General features: G+C 44.4%; 1 protein-coding gene across 6 annotated transcripts in view; it reads right to left on the bottom strand.

Moving 5' to 3' along the window:
• The window catches only part of TBL1X (transducin beta like 1 X-linked), a 220304-nt gene that overhangs the window by 74523 nt on the left and 130354 nt on the right, over window positions 1–15427 (bottom strand). For 4 of the 6 annotated variants that reach the window (XM_053581002.1, XM_053581001.1, XM_053581003.1 and 1 more), the window contains one exon: window positions 9864–9967. The exons of the other annotated variants lie outside the window; for them this stretch is intronic. The gene's annotated coding sequence lies outside the window, so the exon portion shown is untranslated. The remainder of the gene's footprint in view (window positions 1–9863; window positions 9968–15427) is intronic. 6 annotated transcript variants of the gene reach the window in all.

The following is a 15427-nucleotide window of genomic DNA, read 5'->3' as shown; positions in this document are numbered from 1 at the left end:
TGAAGATGAGGCTGGCTGCATGAGAGACAGCGTAAGCGAGAGTCATTTCAGCAAAGGCTGTGAGGTTAGTTAGGTGTGGGCAAAATAACCATGAAGGTAAGGAAGAAAGGTGTCACTCCGGGGAGAGGCAGAAGTGAAAAACACTCATGCAGGTTTCCCCTGAGTTAAGTAGAAACTGGTGCGGACGGTGCTGGGCTCACTTAGGGGGTCCTGTGCTAGAGGTCCTCTTTGGAGCAGAGACCATGGCTGGCCTTCACAGTATTGGCAAATGACTGCAAATTTCCATGCTTTTGGGTTAAAACAAGCAAACTAAGAAACATAAAGCAAACTAACAAACACAGTCGGCTTTCTCTAATTTTTTCAGTGAATGTACCAATACTCAGGCCAGATTTCTTTGGGAAGGGTCTCCATTGTCCCTTCACAGAGAACTACATTTTACCTGTGTGATGTAGATCTACTCTGAATGGGCATAAACCGAGAAGTCATTTCTGCTTACACCACGAGGCTCTAAATAACTAGCAATGACGACTTATGCTTTCTGGAATTCCAACAAAGTCCAGAGCTAAATCCTATCACTTTCGATTGCCCAATGAATGCTATAAAATCCCTCTAGCATGCCAGACACCACCCACTGCCAATACTTTGAAGGCTCCTTATGAAACAAGCATCTAAATGCTGAACTTACAACATAGCTAAATTAAGAGTATTTTCACTGTCACCAGCTTCTTAGTATTAGAAAGAAATATAAAATAGAATCCTGGAAATAAGCAAATGCTCCACTTCATTGACTATATTAATTAACTAATAAGATTCATTTATGCACAGACTTTCCCCCTAGATAGAGAAATAGCAAGATATATCTGGAAAATATGATAACATTTTAACACGCATACATACCTTCATTCAAGTTCCTCACACTACCTCTGCCTTCGTGGGCCAGTTGAGAATTTATCCCTTCTAGATTTTAAAGTCAAGAATTCTTGATTATAAGAGGAATGGCTTGATTATTGTCTGAGTGGGCGCCCAGGGTATTACATATGCAACGCTGAAAAAGAACATACCTCAGGGTGCTCTGAGGGTGTCTTTACATCTCTGGGGCCATCTCCTTACGCAAAAAAAAAAGACCTTTATATTCCGTATATCTCCCTACCTTTTCCAGGGATTCTCACGGAGGGTGATACTGCCCTCCCAGGAAACACGTGGTAGTATCTGTAGCCGGTTTTCCTTGTCACAACTGAGGAAACAGGGTGCTACAGATAACTCCTGGGGCAATGATGCTTCTAAGTTTCCCACAGTGCTCAGGACAGCCCCCAGCCTACGGATTATCCAGCTCCAAACGGGAGGAGTGCCGAGGCCAAGAAACCCATTCTACCCACCTATTACCTAGTGGGTTTACTTGTTCTCCCTGAACTCATTCCACGTTCTTTACAAGTTCATTCTTTTTCTTGTTCCTCTATTTTCTGAAAGACACCTTCATCACCCTGGTGGAGACTCACTGTTACTTGTAGGCACCAGCATTCTAAGTCTTACGGGGACCACTGCAGACGTGTGACCTCGCAGGCCAGCAATCTGGAGTTTTAATGCTTCCATCCTCTGAAGCTACTGCTCCTCCCACCCCAAAATAACCCTCATGCCCCCATTTCCTGGCTCTCCAAAGATCAAGTCCCAGTGAGAAATAAAAATACCCTCTCAGGTTTTAGAGGAATGAAGCAGTGTGGCCTCGCCATCCGGCTGTATTAACAGGTGCGGTAACACTGCCCACAACAGCAATCACTACCCCAAGGCACACACGCCCTCTTCGTCACAAGGAGAAACAAAGCGCTCTGAAAATCATCCATCTGAGTTGACCTGGCACTTCCTATGTCCTGCTCCCATCCATTACCAGAGAACGCATCGTGGACAGACAGAGAGGAAGTGGAGCAAAACAAGATCAAAATGGCCAGATGCACACAGTGGTCTTAGGGTGGAGAAGAAGTCTATGTAAAATGCAGTGGCCCAGCCATTAACACTATTTTATCATAATGCCTGCCACACAAAGCCACATAACAGACAACAAAATGACAAACCAGTTCAGCCAAAATTGGTTAAATTAAAATACGGTGCCTTGAAGCTGTTCATCCCAGCTCTCTCCCTGTATCCTTCTTACTGGACTTCTGCAGCTCAATTAGCCCAACTGGTGTTGCAGAGAGAAGGCATCACTTAAATTCATCACACAGGGCTCTGTGCCTACATGTACGCCTGTGTGCAAAAGTCCACCATAAAGGTAACTCACCACGCAGTGGAACTGCCAAGGGCTGGGCCCAGCTGCACTTATCTCTTCTTAATTTCTATGGGGGTGGAAACCCCCATTTAACTATATCAACCTCACCAAATGGAAATTCACCGTGCGGGTCAATAGGCACACTTAGCAGCCGCACACGGGCTAAAAATAATGATATTGATTTACAAAGCTCCCTGGAAAGCAAAACACTCTAAAAGGCTTGGTAATAATAGAACTGTTCTATTTGCATAAATTTTAACAGCACTGCTGCCGTAGGTAAACACAGTCTGATTTTTCCTTACTGGGTTATTAAAATAAAATCAGGGGCTTCTTCTTAATCAGCTCAATTCTCTAAGTCACTGTTCACCTTATCCGGCCTGTGTAATTATAAACTTATCAGTAGTTCCGGGTGAGATCATGCATAGGGAAAAATCATTACGACTGGTAATTTCTGCACAAACTCTACAAGGAATCAATTTCTCTGCCTGGTCTTTTTAACTGGCAAGGGTACACCAAAGACTTTTTTTCCCTTCAGGAAAAAAGTGATATTTTCCCAGCCAAGTTCTATTATATAAAGGGAAATGAGGTTTTACAGATTTCTCAAAAACAAGCAAGAATTTAAATGAACTTCAGTTTTCCAATTACACGGTTCGAAATCATAAACAAATGTTTCAAGTATACCATAATGATATTTAAAAATATTCAGCGAATACTTTAGCACTTTTACCATGCTGTGTCTTTTGCGTATGTGTGGAGAGGTGTATACAATTGTTACTTTCTGCTCTTTCCCAAATAGTTTCCTAAATCTTGGAAACCTAATGAGTGTAATATAACACAAATACCAAGGTGATTTCATATGCGCTCATCCTTGGCATCGTAACACCCAAAGTACCATATTTTTATGCATTAGTGTTAGGATGTACTGTTTGTGTCTGTTTTATTCACAGCTATGATGCCAAGAAAAATTAATTAAAAGAAAATGAAAATGATAAGAGTCTGTGTCTCAGTGGCACGAGCCATGCTATGCCTACTCAGGGTTCCAGTTGCTAGGGGCCACTGTGTGGGAGAGGACAGGCCAGCATGGCCACTCAGGAGCCTGTGACAACTAAAACTCTCTTACTGCCTGGTAGAAAGACACAGGGTCTTTTTGGGCCACACGATTCCTCTTTGACTGGCCCACATGTGCACGTTTTTAAATTATATATCTGATCTTTTTTCCTGGACCAATTCCAAATAGATGAACACTCACAAACTGTCCTAGTATAAAACTATCCCTTCCTAAAAACAGTGTAACTTTCACCTGGCAAATTATTTTTCCTATTATGAGTTGATTTTCATAATTTCAGATAGACATTGGAGCGTGGGAATTCAGACCCTACTGACCAAAGAACACACTGGTTTCACAGACTGTGTAAGGAAAAAGAACATAAAATATCTTGTGAATAGGGCGGTGCCTGTGGTTCAAAGGAGTAGGGCGCAGGCCCTATATGCCAGAGGTGGTGGGTTCAAACCCAGCCCTGGCCAAAAACTGCAAAATAAATAAATAAATAAATAAATATCTTGTGAATAATTTTTTTTTGTAAGGATCCTTGTTGAAATTATACTATTTTTAATATTTTTTGGTTTTTAATACTTTTTTAGATACTAGGTTAAAGAAAAGCTATTTTGGCATTTTTATCTATTAAAATAGGTACTTCAATATTAATTCAATAATTGTAGATACAGCAAAATAAATTTCACCTGTTTCTTTCTACTTTGGGTACAGAGTACTGCCATCATCACAGCTCAACCTCAAACTGCTGGGCTCAAGCAACCCTGGCTCAGTCTGTCAAATAGCTGGGGCTACAAGTATGCACCGCCATGCTCAGCTAACTATTATATTTTTTGCCAAGACAGAATTTTACTATGTTGCTTGGACTGGTCTCTAACTCCTGGTCTCAAGCCATCCTCCTGCCTCAGCCTGTGGAAGTGCTGGGATTATAGGCGTGAGCCACTACACCCAGCCTCTTCTTACTTTTTTCTTTAAGTACTAGAAAAGAGACAATGACCTCTGTGGCTCCCAAGCTATTTCCACAGGACAGGGCAGATCTAGAAGGCTTCTGTGGTGCTTGCAGGCTCCGAAATTTTGTTGATTGTAGTTGCAAGATGAAGAGGCATGTGGAGTTTTTTTTTTTAGGCTACAGGATTCCTATTTTGTGACTGCCTGCAAATTTTAAATTATAAGCCCACAATATCTTTTTTCCCCTAGATCAATATAAAATAGGTTAAGATCAAACTCTAGGGAGAAAAGCACAATTTTCTCTGTTTGAAGCTGTTTTTAATAGACTGAATTATTACAAGTTCTGTCAGACACCGAGCAAGGTCTAGGTGAAAGCTCTGGGCCTCGGATTGCCCAGGCAACCAGCGTGGTCCGTGCAACAACACAACTGCCCCCCGCCTCCCCCCAGTTTGGTGCCCTCCAGACCTCTCGGTTTGGGGGCCCCTGCCTGTCCGGGGTTCCCTCACATATAAAGTGGGGATGACCACGCCCACACCTGTGCCATGCTCCCTGACGATTGTCCTGGGAGGAAACAGGCAACTGAGCCACTCACAGGCATTGCTGGTAATAGCACAGCTCAAATCCCAGAGTGCTGCTAATTGAGACCGGGTGACCCCCATGAGCACGCCCGAGTCAAGCTTACTTTTAGTTATTGCTGTTACTATCATCACAGTAAATCCCCTTTCCACATGACATTAAATTTTCAGCTGTCACTTTAAGATCTAATTAAGTCCTGCCCTTTCTAAGTAAGTGCTGGAGAGCCCCTGATGCAGAACGGATGCCCGGGGGTGCTCAGGCATGGAGCACGGGGTAACCGCAGGCATCTCACCAATAGTGACAAATCAAACACTCCCTGTCCTTGCTTTAACAAAAGGAAGACGATGGCCACGTCAAGTTCTCTTTTGAACTAATTATAAACCACTCCTGAGACATGGTGGCATTAAAGAAAAGTAATTCATTTTACGGGATGGAAATTATGCTGCACCAGGAGAGAGCATTTTGCTGTGTGTTTATTTTGGTGAAGAGAATGTGGATTACATCTGTCCAGGGCTGAAACCAGCATCCTGTGTGAGCACACCTGGTGCCCTGTGACAGAGAGCTCAAAGCAAGTCATCAGAGTGGAGCCGCCTTCTGAAGGGAACTTTAGAGCGAGAGCTGCTGCGGCTCCACTCACAATTTCTGTGTACACTGCACGTTGTAGCATGAACGGAGCTCAGTCTGCAGAAGCAAAATATTGAGAGAAAATGGAATCTCAAGCCCGGAGAGGCTCCCAGCGCTGAAGTGATACAGACATTTCTCTGTGGATTAGCACAATCTATTGAATTTGGCAGGAAATGACTCATTCCAGGCCCTGCTGGATTCATACCTATTCGATATACTTCTTAGCAAAAATATACGAACATCATCAAGATGCTAAATATACTACATTGTAAACTGACAGACACTCCAACCCAAAATTATCATAGCATTTGTTTTTAGCAATCTATTAATAATTTATGAATTATCTTTTCCCTTTCATTTCATTCATTCAATGTTTAAGAAGCTTTCTTTTTTTCTTCTTTTTTTTTTTTTTTCAGTTTTTGGCCAGGGCTGGGTTTGAACCCACCACCTCTGGCATATGGGGCCAGCGCCCCACTCCTTTGAGCCACAGGCGCTGCCCTAAGAAGCTTTCTTCACAGGAAAATAGAAGTGATGTTTCAAACAAAGACCCCAGAAGGAAGAACTGAAATAGATGTTAGGTAAGCTTACCCATGATGTCCTGAAACAGTAAAAGGAGATATGGAAGCCAACTAAGGCACTGGAATTGAATGATGACTTCAGGGATATAAAGGAAAGAGACAATTCTCTCCTCGTCCTGAGTGTATTTTACAAGACAGCCCAATGCCTCAAGCACACAGCTTGCCACTTAATAGACACTCAGGACTATTAAGTGAGTGTCTATTACACTGTCCTGTAGGCCAGGACAGATGTCACACACATATACACACTGGACAGGTTTCCTTGGGAAACACTGAACTTTGGCTAATGACAAGTAAAAACAAGCTGGCAAGCTTGCCAATTTATAATCACATTAAAAATAATCTTTTATTGGCTAACATAAGAATCTGTGCTTTTCCTCCAGCTGTCATTCTATGGAAACACTGTCTTTTGGTAAGTATACTGGGGAACGGGAGGCCAGCGGCTTCCCAACACATCTGCTCTGGCTCACAAGCCTTCCTTGCCGCAGTGTACGGTCACCAGCAGATGTGCCCATGTACCCCCACCCCCCACCCCATGTCCTCAAACTCATCTGCTAGTTCCTATTGCTCTCTGGACTTTGCTCCTGTTTAACAAAAAGTAACACATAGACTCAGGGCTGGGCTCAAGTCAGGACATTAAGTTACCTGCAAACATCAGAAATGGCCCATTTAGCTGAAACTCCAACATGGATCCTTAAAATAACTAGTGAAACCCCAAAAGTGCAATGTTTAAAGGAACCTGAGTTATACCTTTTCAAGTGGCTTATGTTCAAAAATGACAAGTGGAAATGCTCCACAAACAAGGTAAAATATTCCACCTGATTAGGAATTAAAAAATGCAGGGAGAGGGGATAAAGAAAGAAAAATGCCCTGCCTTCTCGGCTCAGTTGACCGTGATCATGTGACCAGCCTGACAGGGCCGTGCTCGGCCCTGCCCTGCCCTGCCCGTATCCCAGCCCTCCTCACTACTCTGCAACCTTTCAGGAAAGCAATTTGGTAATCGGTCTCAAGAGCCCTACAGTTCTATTTCCAGCAATCTATCCTGAAGAAAAAAATTGGAAGCAATCTAAACCTCCAATAACATGCGTTAAATAAATTACAGAAGGTACACTTGATGGGAAGCTGGCATACACATGTTCTCAGTAATGCCAGTGGATGGGCTAATGCTTCCTCTACATTTAGAGGAAAGCACAGCATGCGGAGGGACACAGATGTGGGGAAATTCCATGGGTAGGCTTAGAGGTTCCTCTCTCTTTTTTTTTTTCCATGCTTAATTTTTTTTTTTTTTTTCAAATTGCTTCCAGCACATTATTTTTATAATCACAAAGAGTTACAAAAACCCTGGCGAGCCAAGACTAACACTTCATCTGGCGAGTGTTAAGATTAAACAGCAGCTATTTACCTATTTATTGCTTTTCTAGGAGCGTGTGGGATGGCTTTCCTCGCACTCTGGGACGTGGTGAGGAGGCTCTTTTCTCCCTAGGTTCATACTGACCTACTCCCTCCCCTGGAGTCACCTTTTCATATTTTTATGACACCAGAGTCTATAAAGACAACATTAAATTATTTATGGTTGATATCTGCCGCTTCTAAAAATACGGAGAGGAGAAACTCTGTTTAACAAGGCCTGCACTTAACCTTCTTACTGAATTAACCAGAGCTGTCTCTGCCCCTGAGCTCACAGGACCTGCTTCTGCCTGGGCTGGTTTCCTGGGACTTAATAAACACCCAGACTGTGGACTGGTTCAAACCTGCACAAGCCAGTTCGACTTGTTATTGCATTTATGAAAAGTAATTAGTACATAAACTGATGAACTGGAAATTTAAAAAATAATAATTTTTTTTCTTACAAAAACCACGTTGAATGCTTCATTAAAGGCTTAACAGCCAAACAAAAATGTGCTGTTGAATTGGGTGCACAGTGGACAGCAATCAAGAGATTTGGGTAAAGGATACTCTACACAGATTGTACACTGAGATGGCTTCACACATCTCTGAATTCCCACTCTACTTCAAGGAGAATAGCAGGGCAGTACAGGTTCCCCATGGGAATGGTTTATGAGGAAAGTTGACCCAAAATGAGGATTAAAGGACCCACAGTCTAAGGAAAACCCCACTCTCCCTTTCAAGAGATGAGTGCATAGATCTGTAGTGAAATATTTTAATGTAAAAAAGAAACAATCTTCAGGAAGAGAAGCTTCACCCTCTAACCTTGCCCCTGGGTTTGGGTTTTGAAGGAATAGCGTATAAAAAGGGAAAGCTACTCCAAGTGGAGAAACCCAGCACCCATGGCCTTAACCAAGTGGCCAGGGTCAACATCACGTCACAGCAGTCAGCTGTGAAGACCACCCCACCCTTAATGTCATACAACGGGCTTCATCTCTGTGGTTTACCTCCTAAAACCCGCCACCCATGCTAATCTCGTGTAGAACATCAACAATCCCAAACTGAAAACTCTAAGAGACGAGGGTCCAGTTGTCCTCAAAACTGTCAAAGGCCAGAGGGCACATGATGAGTAACTAAGCAGACATGATGACTAAATGCAACCTAGTGCCCTAGGAAGGATTCTGCAATGGAAAAAAGAACATTTTTTTTTTTTTTTTTTGAGACAGTCTCACTTTGTTGCCCTCGGTAGAGTACCATGGCATCATAGCTCACAGCAACCTCAAACTCTTGGGCTCAAGCGATTCTCTTGCCTCAGCCTCCCAAGTAGCTGGGACTACAGGGGCCTGCTACAACACACAGCTATTTTTAGAGACGGGTCTCGCTCCTGCTCAGGCTGGTCTCGAATCTGTGAGCTCAGGCAATCCACCTGCCTCAGCTTCCCAAGTGCTGGGATTATAGGTGTGAGCCACCATGCCCAGCCTGGAAAAAAAGAACATTAATGGGGAAAAAAAAAAAAAAAAAAGGAAGTGAATAATAAAAAGTTCAAAAGTAATGTATATCTGTAGCAGTTTTTAAGATTCCCTGTTTTTACCAGGTCTTTCTGAAGAACTGACCATGCATGGATCTCAGTCCCCCACCACGTGAGATGCCAGACTCTGACAGAGACGCCGTCCTGGGAGCAGCAGAACCTGCTTCCACCTGCAGCCTCGCCTTCTGGGGAGCGCACCGCTTACGGATTAGCTGTGGGTCACCCAGAACAAGTACAGTCTGGGTCAGCAGCTGCTATGGGGTAACAGCCACCAAATAACCCTTTATTTTGCAGGTATGACTTTTCTTCACAGCAAATTTTCAACACATCAAAAATCCCTAGTCTTAGCAACCCTGGAGAAAATGCAAACAGTATTCCTTCAAGTCACCAAGCTCTACAAACATGTTGGTTGCCACCGTTCAAAATACCATCCTTATTCATATTCTGACTGCTTTTTACTTTCAGCTGTTTCCACCCTTGGGAAATGTTGGTTGCCCGTCATAGGAAAGGTGAGACCTCTTAAGGGAAAAGTTAAAACAAGGAGGAGGTGCCACCAAGCCTTGGTAGTCAAGGACGAGACCATGAGCTGTAAAGTTAGAACATCCTCTTACTGCCAAGCTTCACACCACTCTCTGCTCCAGAGAGCAGCCAGCTCCAAGCTGGGGCTCGGACGCACATGTGGGTGAACTCACAGGTGCCTGATGAGGCTCATGACGGCCTGGGAGCCACACCACCACCCCCCATTTGAGGAAGCCAACCCCCTCTCTGGACTCTAGGTGTCTTGTCTAGAAAATACAAGAGCTGCAGGACAGTCTGGAAGATTCTCTGTCAACTCTAGAATCTTAGGACCCCACGAACGTTCATTAAGTCAACCCGAGTGTTTAGAGTTCCCAAGATGGAATTCAAACTTACCAGTTTCCTTTGTTCAAATCTGACGGGCCTCAAGTTACTGTTAAAAAATTGTTGGGTGTTGAGTCTTCACGGCCCAATGTCAGGCACAGATGTTCAATGAGCACCTGTCACACAAATGAATGAAGGATTTTAGTGCCGTGACAGCCAACAGCAACTAAGATGCTGTCGCCTTTTAAGACACGTGTAAGAGATGACATTTTCTAAATTTTGTGAATATGTTTGGAGAAAAAATTCTCGTTAACTTTTTTGTTTTTGTACTTTCTGTGCAAAATTAAGACGGTTAGCCAACTGCTTCATGTTGAGAATTGGAAAGCCCAACACGCCTCGAATGTCTTGGGGCAGGGGGAGGGCCAGGAAGGGTCTGGGAGGCAGTGGTGGCTGTGAAATCACCTGGAAGGTTAAGACAAGATTATGGAGCAGGTGGGACAGGAGGCGATGCTCTGTCAGGCCGCAGTTAAGAGTTTTCACAGGACTAGAGGGAAAACTGCTTTTCTATTTGAAAATACAATTAAGAGCAAAACACAGGTACATAATACTTTCTAAGTAACTACTGCCATATGGTCGAGTGAGAGTCTTTCTTTCTTTGTTTTGCAGTTTTGGGCCAGGGCCAGGTTTGAACCCACCACCTTTAGTATATGGGGCCGGCGCCCTACTCCTTTGAGCCACTGGCGCTGCCCACGAGTGAGAGTCTTGATATGTAGGCTCTACTAGCTTCTGGACTGTGGACAGGCTAAATACACAAGTGATTTTTCAAGCATTTTTCAAGGGATGATTATGGACTGAAGCGATCTTCTCTACCCAAGATGCCCACTTATGGGTGTAAAGGATAAAGAGGATTTGACAGCCAGCACCCCTGAGCTGGCCTCTTGATGCCACACCGTGGTCTAGTCCCGTCCCATACTCGCCAGGTGTGATCTATGTGACCAACAGAACATGACGCATATATCACAGAGTGTTATTCAGCCATAAGAAAAGATAGAGACTCGACATCTTCTGTGTTTACCTGGATGGAGGTGAAATATAGTCTTCTTAGTAAAGTATCTCAAGAACGGAAAAACAAGCATCCAATGTACTCACTATTAATATGAAGCCAATAAATAAACAACTGCACACCCACACAAAAGAAAAACACAAGTACGGTCTGGTGAGGGGTGGGGAAGAGTGGGGAGACAGGAGAGGAGGGTGATTGGGGGGCTCTCACCTAATGTGCACAATGTGAGGGTGTTCAGCACACCCCCTCAGTGAAGGCTGAACTACAACTTGAACTTTACCTTAGAAATGACAATCATGTCAACTAAAATTTGTACTCTCGTAATAATCTGAAAATTTTTTAAAAAAGGTATGATGCAAACTGTGGTACACACTTCTGTCACTGCCAAGTTCTCAAAGACTGCAGCCTGGGCTGAGCCTGCAGCACCTTCTCAGGAGAGGCCCTGAGGCAGCACCTGGGGTCAAGCTTCTCTGGGGGTCCCCGACACCCAGAACCTGAGTGAGATAATCCATGTCTGCAGTTTTCACCTGCTGGGTTCTCACCCAGTTTGTGAAACGCAATCAATAGATAACTAATACAGGGGCTAAAACAAGTAGAAATCAGAGTCTGGGTGTGGAAATGAACCCAAGCCACTTGCTCCCCCACAGGCCAATAATTATTATTTAATAGACTTGCTTGGTTTCAAGCAAGCCTGTAAACAAAAACAAACAGCTCCCAGTTAACAGAATGGCTCTATCTTGCCATCAGGAATTATTTCACTTTTGGTAAAATATGACTCTACTGGGTTAATCATTTACCTCCCAGATTCATGCCGTCTTAGAAACCAGCCTGACATTTTTTATAAATCTTCAGTGAATAACCACTCCACTCACTAAGCATTTCCACATCCAAGTAATATCAATGGCATTTTAAAAACTTAGATAAGGAGAAATATCCCTGCTTAAAAAGTTCTTGGTTTTCTATGAGATAAATGATAAATTTGTATGATTTACTTTAGCAAACTCTTGACATAAACACACAAGAAGCTGTTCTATCATGTTGCATCAGTCCAAAAGAACATGTTTACCTGAGAGAAAGATAACCCTTTGAGGCTTTAAATTACTTATATTATCTCATGGAGCAAAATTTAGATTTCTGTTTCCTTCAAAGTAAAATTCCAGTCTCTGTTTGGTCATCTTGGTTCTGAGTCTGCCATCATCCCCCAAACAGCCAGATGTGGTGAATGCCCATGTTCATTACCTGGGGTGCTAATTAGGAAGTTGAATCTGGCTCCCTACTGTCACAACTGCTGCTGAAAGCTGATCCTCCGGGGATCCCCGTCTGTCTCCACGGGCTCAACCTGGTGACAGGACACCCAGGTCACCTCCTGTTTACCGGGTGAACCCACTGCTGCCAAGACAGGAGACGCTAAGGTCAAGGCTTCACCAGCCACACCAACACTTCCAAATACAGACTGCTTCTGGCTGACCTTGGGTCAACTTTATGCTTCCCTGAGAAGTGCCAGACTCGCCTGCAGGGCAACTTCTTTCTAAGAAAAGTGCACAAGACTCCAAGGAAAAAGGCCTTTGGATTCCAGGAACCAAAACCCAAAGACAAAAGGGCTTTTCTTCCTCCACCCTGCGGCTAGGCCAGGGCTGGGCTGTGCCCTCCTCTCGGAGGCCATGGCCCTCACTGGGTTAAGGCTGCATGGCTGAATCAGAGAAGACTCCAGGGCAGAGGCTAGGGGCACGGAGCCCACATCCAGACCAAGTGGCAAGAGCAGGTTCTCAGACCAAAATCTACTTTGTGCCCCACATGTGGCATCTACTTATCAGAAAAGTCCCTCTGCACTCCTGAAATGGGAAACACAAGGACGTACGTCCTGAGGAGGGGCGGTGGATGATAACTGGATCCCACTCACATTAAAAGGCAGCCGTGGCCCCTCCCCCTAAAAAAAAAAAAAAAGTAAGATTAAAATGCACTGAGTTGATGCCAACTTCTGTGTCTGGCTTTTGACCTTATTGCTTAAATAGGCTTCTATTCATCAAAACGACAATCACATGGACCTTTTATGGAACACTGCCCTCAGAGCTGTGCTGGATTTACATGTTAATTTTACTGGTGACAACGAACAGGAACTCTTTGGATGTCTTCAGCTGCCGTGAACGTGCTTGGAAAAAGGGTCATCTCCAAGGCAGCGGCTAAATTAAGATGCACAGGCAATGTGGGGTAGGGCGGCCCTAATCTGAGTGGTGTCTTTATAAGAAGACACCCAGGGAGAGACAGAGACACCCAGGAAGACCACATGGATGGCAGAGACAGGATAGACCCATCTACAAACCAGGAGCACCAAGGAGAGCCTGCAATTAAGAGAAGCCGAGAGAGGCAGGAAGGACCGTCCTCTGTGGGATTGCAAGGGAGCACAGCTCTGCTGACGCCTTGACTTTGGACTTCTGGCCTGCAGAGCTAGGAGACAGTGTGTGTTCTAAGCCATTCAGTTACTGGCACAAAACAAGCACTAACACAGTGGGCTCCGCCTGTCTCTTGCAGGGAATCACAGGTAACAAGGCCGTCTGCTGTGCTGCAGCCCCAGGTTTGCAGCTCAGCCGCAGTCAAGTGTGTTCTCCTTGTCCCATGTCCGTGTGCTGAGGACAGTGGGGAGGGAGGACAGATCCACCCTGATGCACCTGATGCTTCAGGGATGTGGGATGTGTGGTCCACAGATGCACACGCACGTCTGTTTATGCGGCTGGCACCTACACATGCCTCCGTCCATGCATTTGCAGACCCTTTAAAACAGGGCAATTTGTACTGTGTTTGACATCACTGGAGGATTATTCTAAAAACAAAGGTGGAGAACGGGCTTCACATCAATAGCAGAGACCGCGTGACTGCAGCTTCACTTGGCCCCTGGGACCGTGCCACCAAACCTCAGGACGGATGAGAAACCATTACCATAATGAGCTCTTTCTGCACTCCCAGTAATGAGTCCTCCTGAAGAATTAATTACAAATCCTGAAATGGCTTCCCTTAAAGGAGAAGGACACCCTCCTGGAGAAAAGGGACAAGCAGCTCACACCAGCAGCCAGCTACTTACTCACTTGCTCCTGTGCCCCCCTCGTGGGATGCCTAACCACTACTGAATCCTCGGAGACTTCCTGGAGTATCCTTTCATGCCCTGGGGCTTCTCCAACACTCCAGGGTAGAAGAAAATAAAGATTTCAATATTCAAGAACTGGATTTTATTTTAGAACTTTAGGATTCAATCACTCCATATATGAGTCAACCAGGATCAATTGTTAAATGTATAATATACTCAAAATCATCAAGACTTTCCTCATGCTTCCCCAAGGAAATGGTATGTGTCTTACAAAAATGGAAAGTCACTCAGTTTGTATATGGGGAAAAGATCAGGAAATTGTAGTCAACTCTACCCAATGCTCATCATCCATCAGATATGAAAGAAGCCACCTCTTCATTTTACCTAATTAAGCAACTGCCATTAAAAAATATATAATATATAGATGCGAAATTTCAAAGCCAGGCAAGGCAGATGAACCCTGTGTCCAGAACCAGCCACTGTGTTGATCTCATGTTACACTTCCTAATTCATCACCTCGCAAGACAAGGCTTTCCCAGCCCTGCATCTCAGAATCAAGAATGGTTTTCTAAGGGATATAAAAGTGTGGCTGAAAATTACTCAGCTTGGTCAACAAATCACAAAATTGGTGGTTAGCTAAGCTGAAATTCATATATGGAAGGAAGAAAGAGGGGAGGGAAGGAAGGAAGGCAGGTGGGATAGAGAAAAGAAGGGAGGAAAGAGGGAAAAGAGGAAAGGAAGGGAGCGAGAAGGAAAGAGAAGAGAAAAATGAAAAGAAAGAGGGGGAGGGAAGAGAACGGAGAAGAACACGCAGACAGAGCCACGATCTGTACTTAATGATTATTCATTTTATATTTCACGGCCCTGGAGTCACCTAATTGACCTTCTGCAGTATCATGAGCCATTCCAGATACTTCCATACAAGAAAACTATACATAGCATAGAATACTGTCATGCTCATAAACACTTCTCTCAAAAAAAGACAGCTTTTGTATGAAATTATTAATAAGGGAAAAAAGAAAAACTAAACCATGCTTCAATTATGCTTTTGACCTCTGGCAGACATGGTCACTATATTTCCCTCTGCAGCAAACACTTAGGCCAGGCCAGGCCTGGTGGCTCACGCCTGTAATCTCAGCACCCTGGACCGGGGCCCAACCTTCCTTTAACCGGGTAAAGAGCCTACCTCAATACGGTCACATGCTGAGGTGCTGGGGGGCTGGGCTTCAAAATCTATCCATCTATCTATGTATTTATCTATCTACTTATTACTCTGTTACCTGGGCTAGAAGAGTGCAGTGGTGTCATTGTAGCTGGAGCAACCTCAGACTCCTGGGCTCGGGGGATCGTCCTGACTCGGCTTCCTGAGTAGCCGGGACACAGGCACCAGCTAGCTTTACTATTTTCAATAGAGATGGGGTCTCACTCTTGCTCAGGCTGGCTCTGAACTCCTGGCCTCAAGCGATCCTCCTGCCTCGCCCTCACAGAGTGCTT

This window comes from Nycticebus coucang, chromosome X (genome assembly GCF_027406575.1).
Source record: "Nycticebus coucang isolate mNycCou1 chromosome X, mNycCou1.pri, whole genome shotgun sequence".
Lineage (NCBI taxonomy): Eukaryota > Metazoa > Chordata > Mammalia > Primates > Lorisidae > Nycticebus > Nycticebus coucang.
Note: the sequence above shows the minus strand (reverse complement) of the source record. Positions and strands in the feature narration are given on the sequence as shown.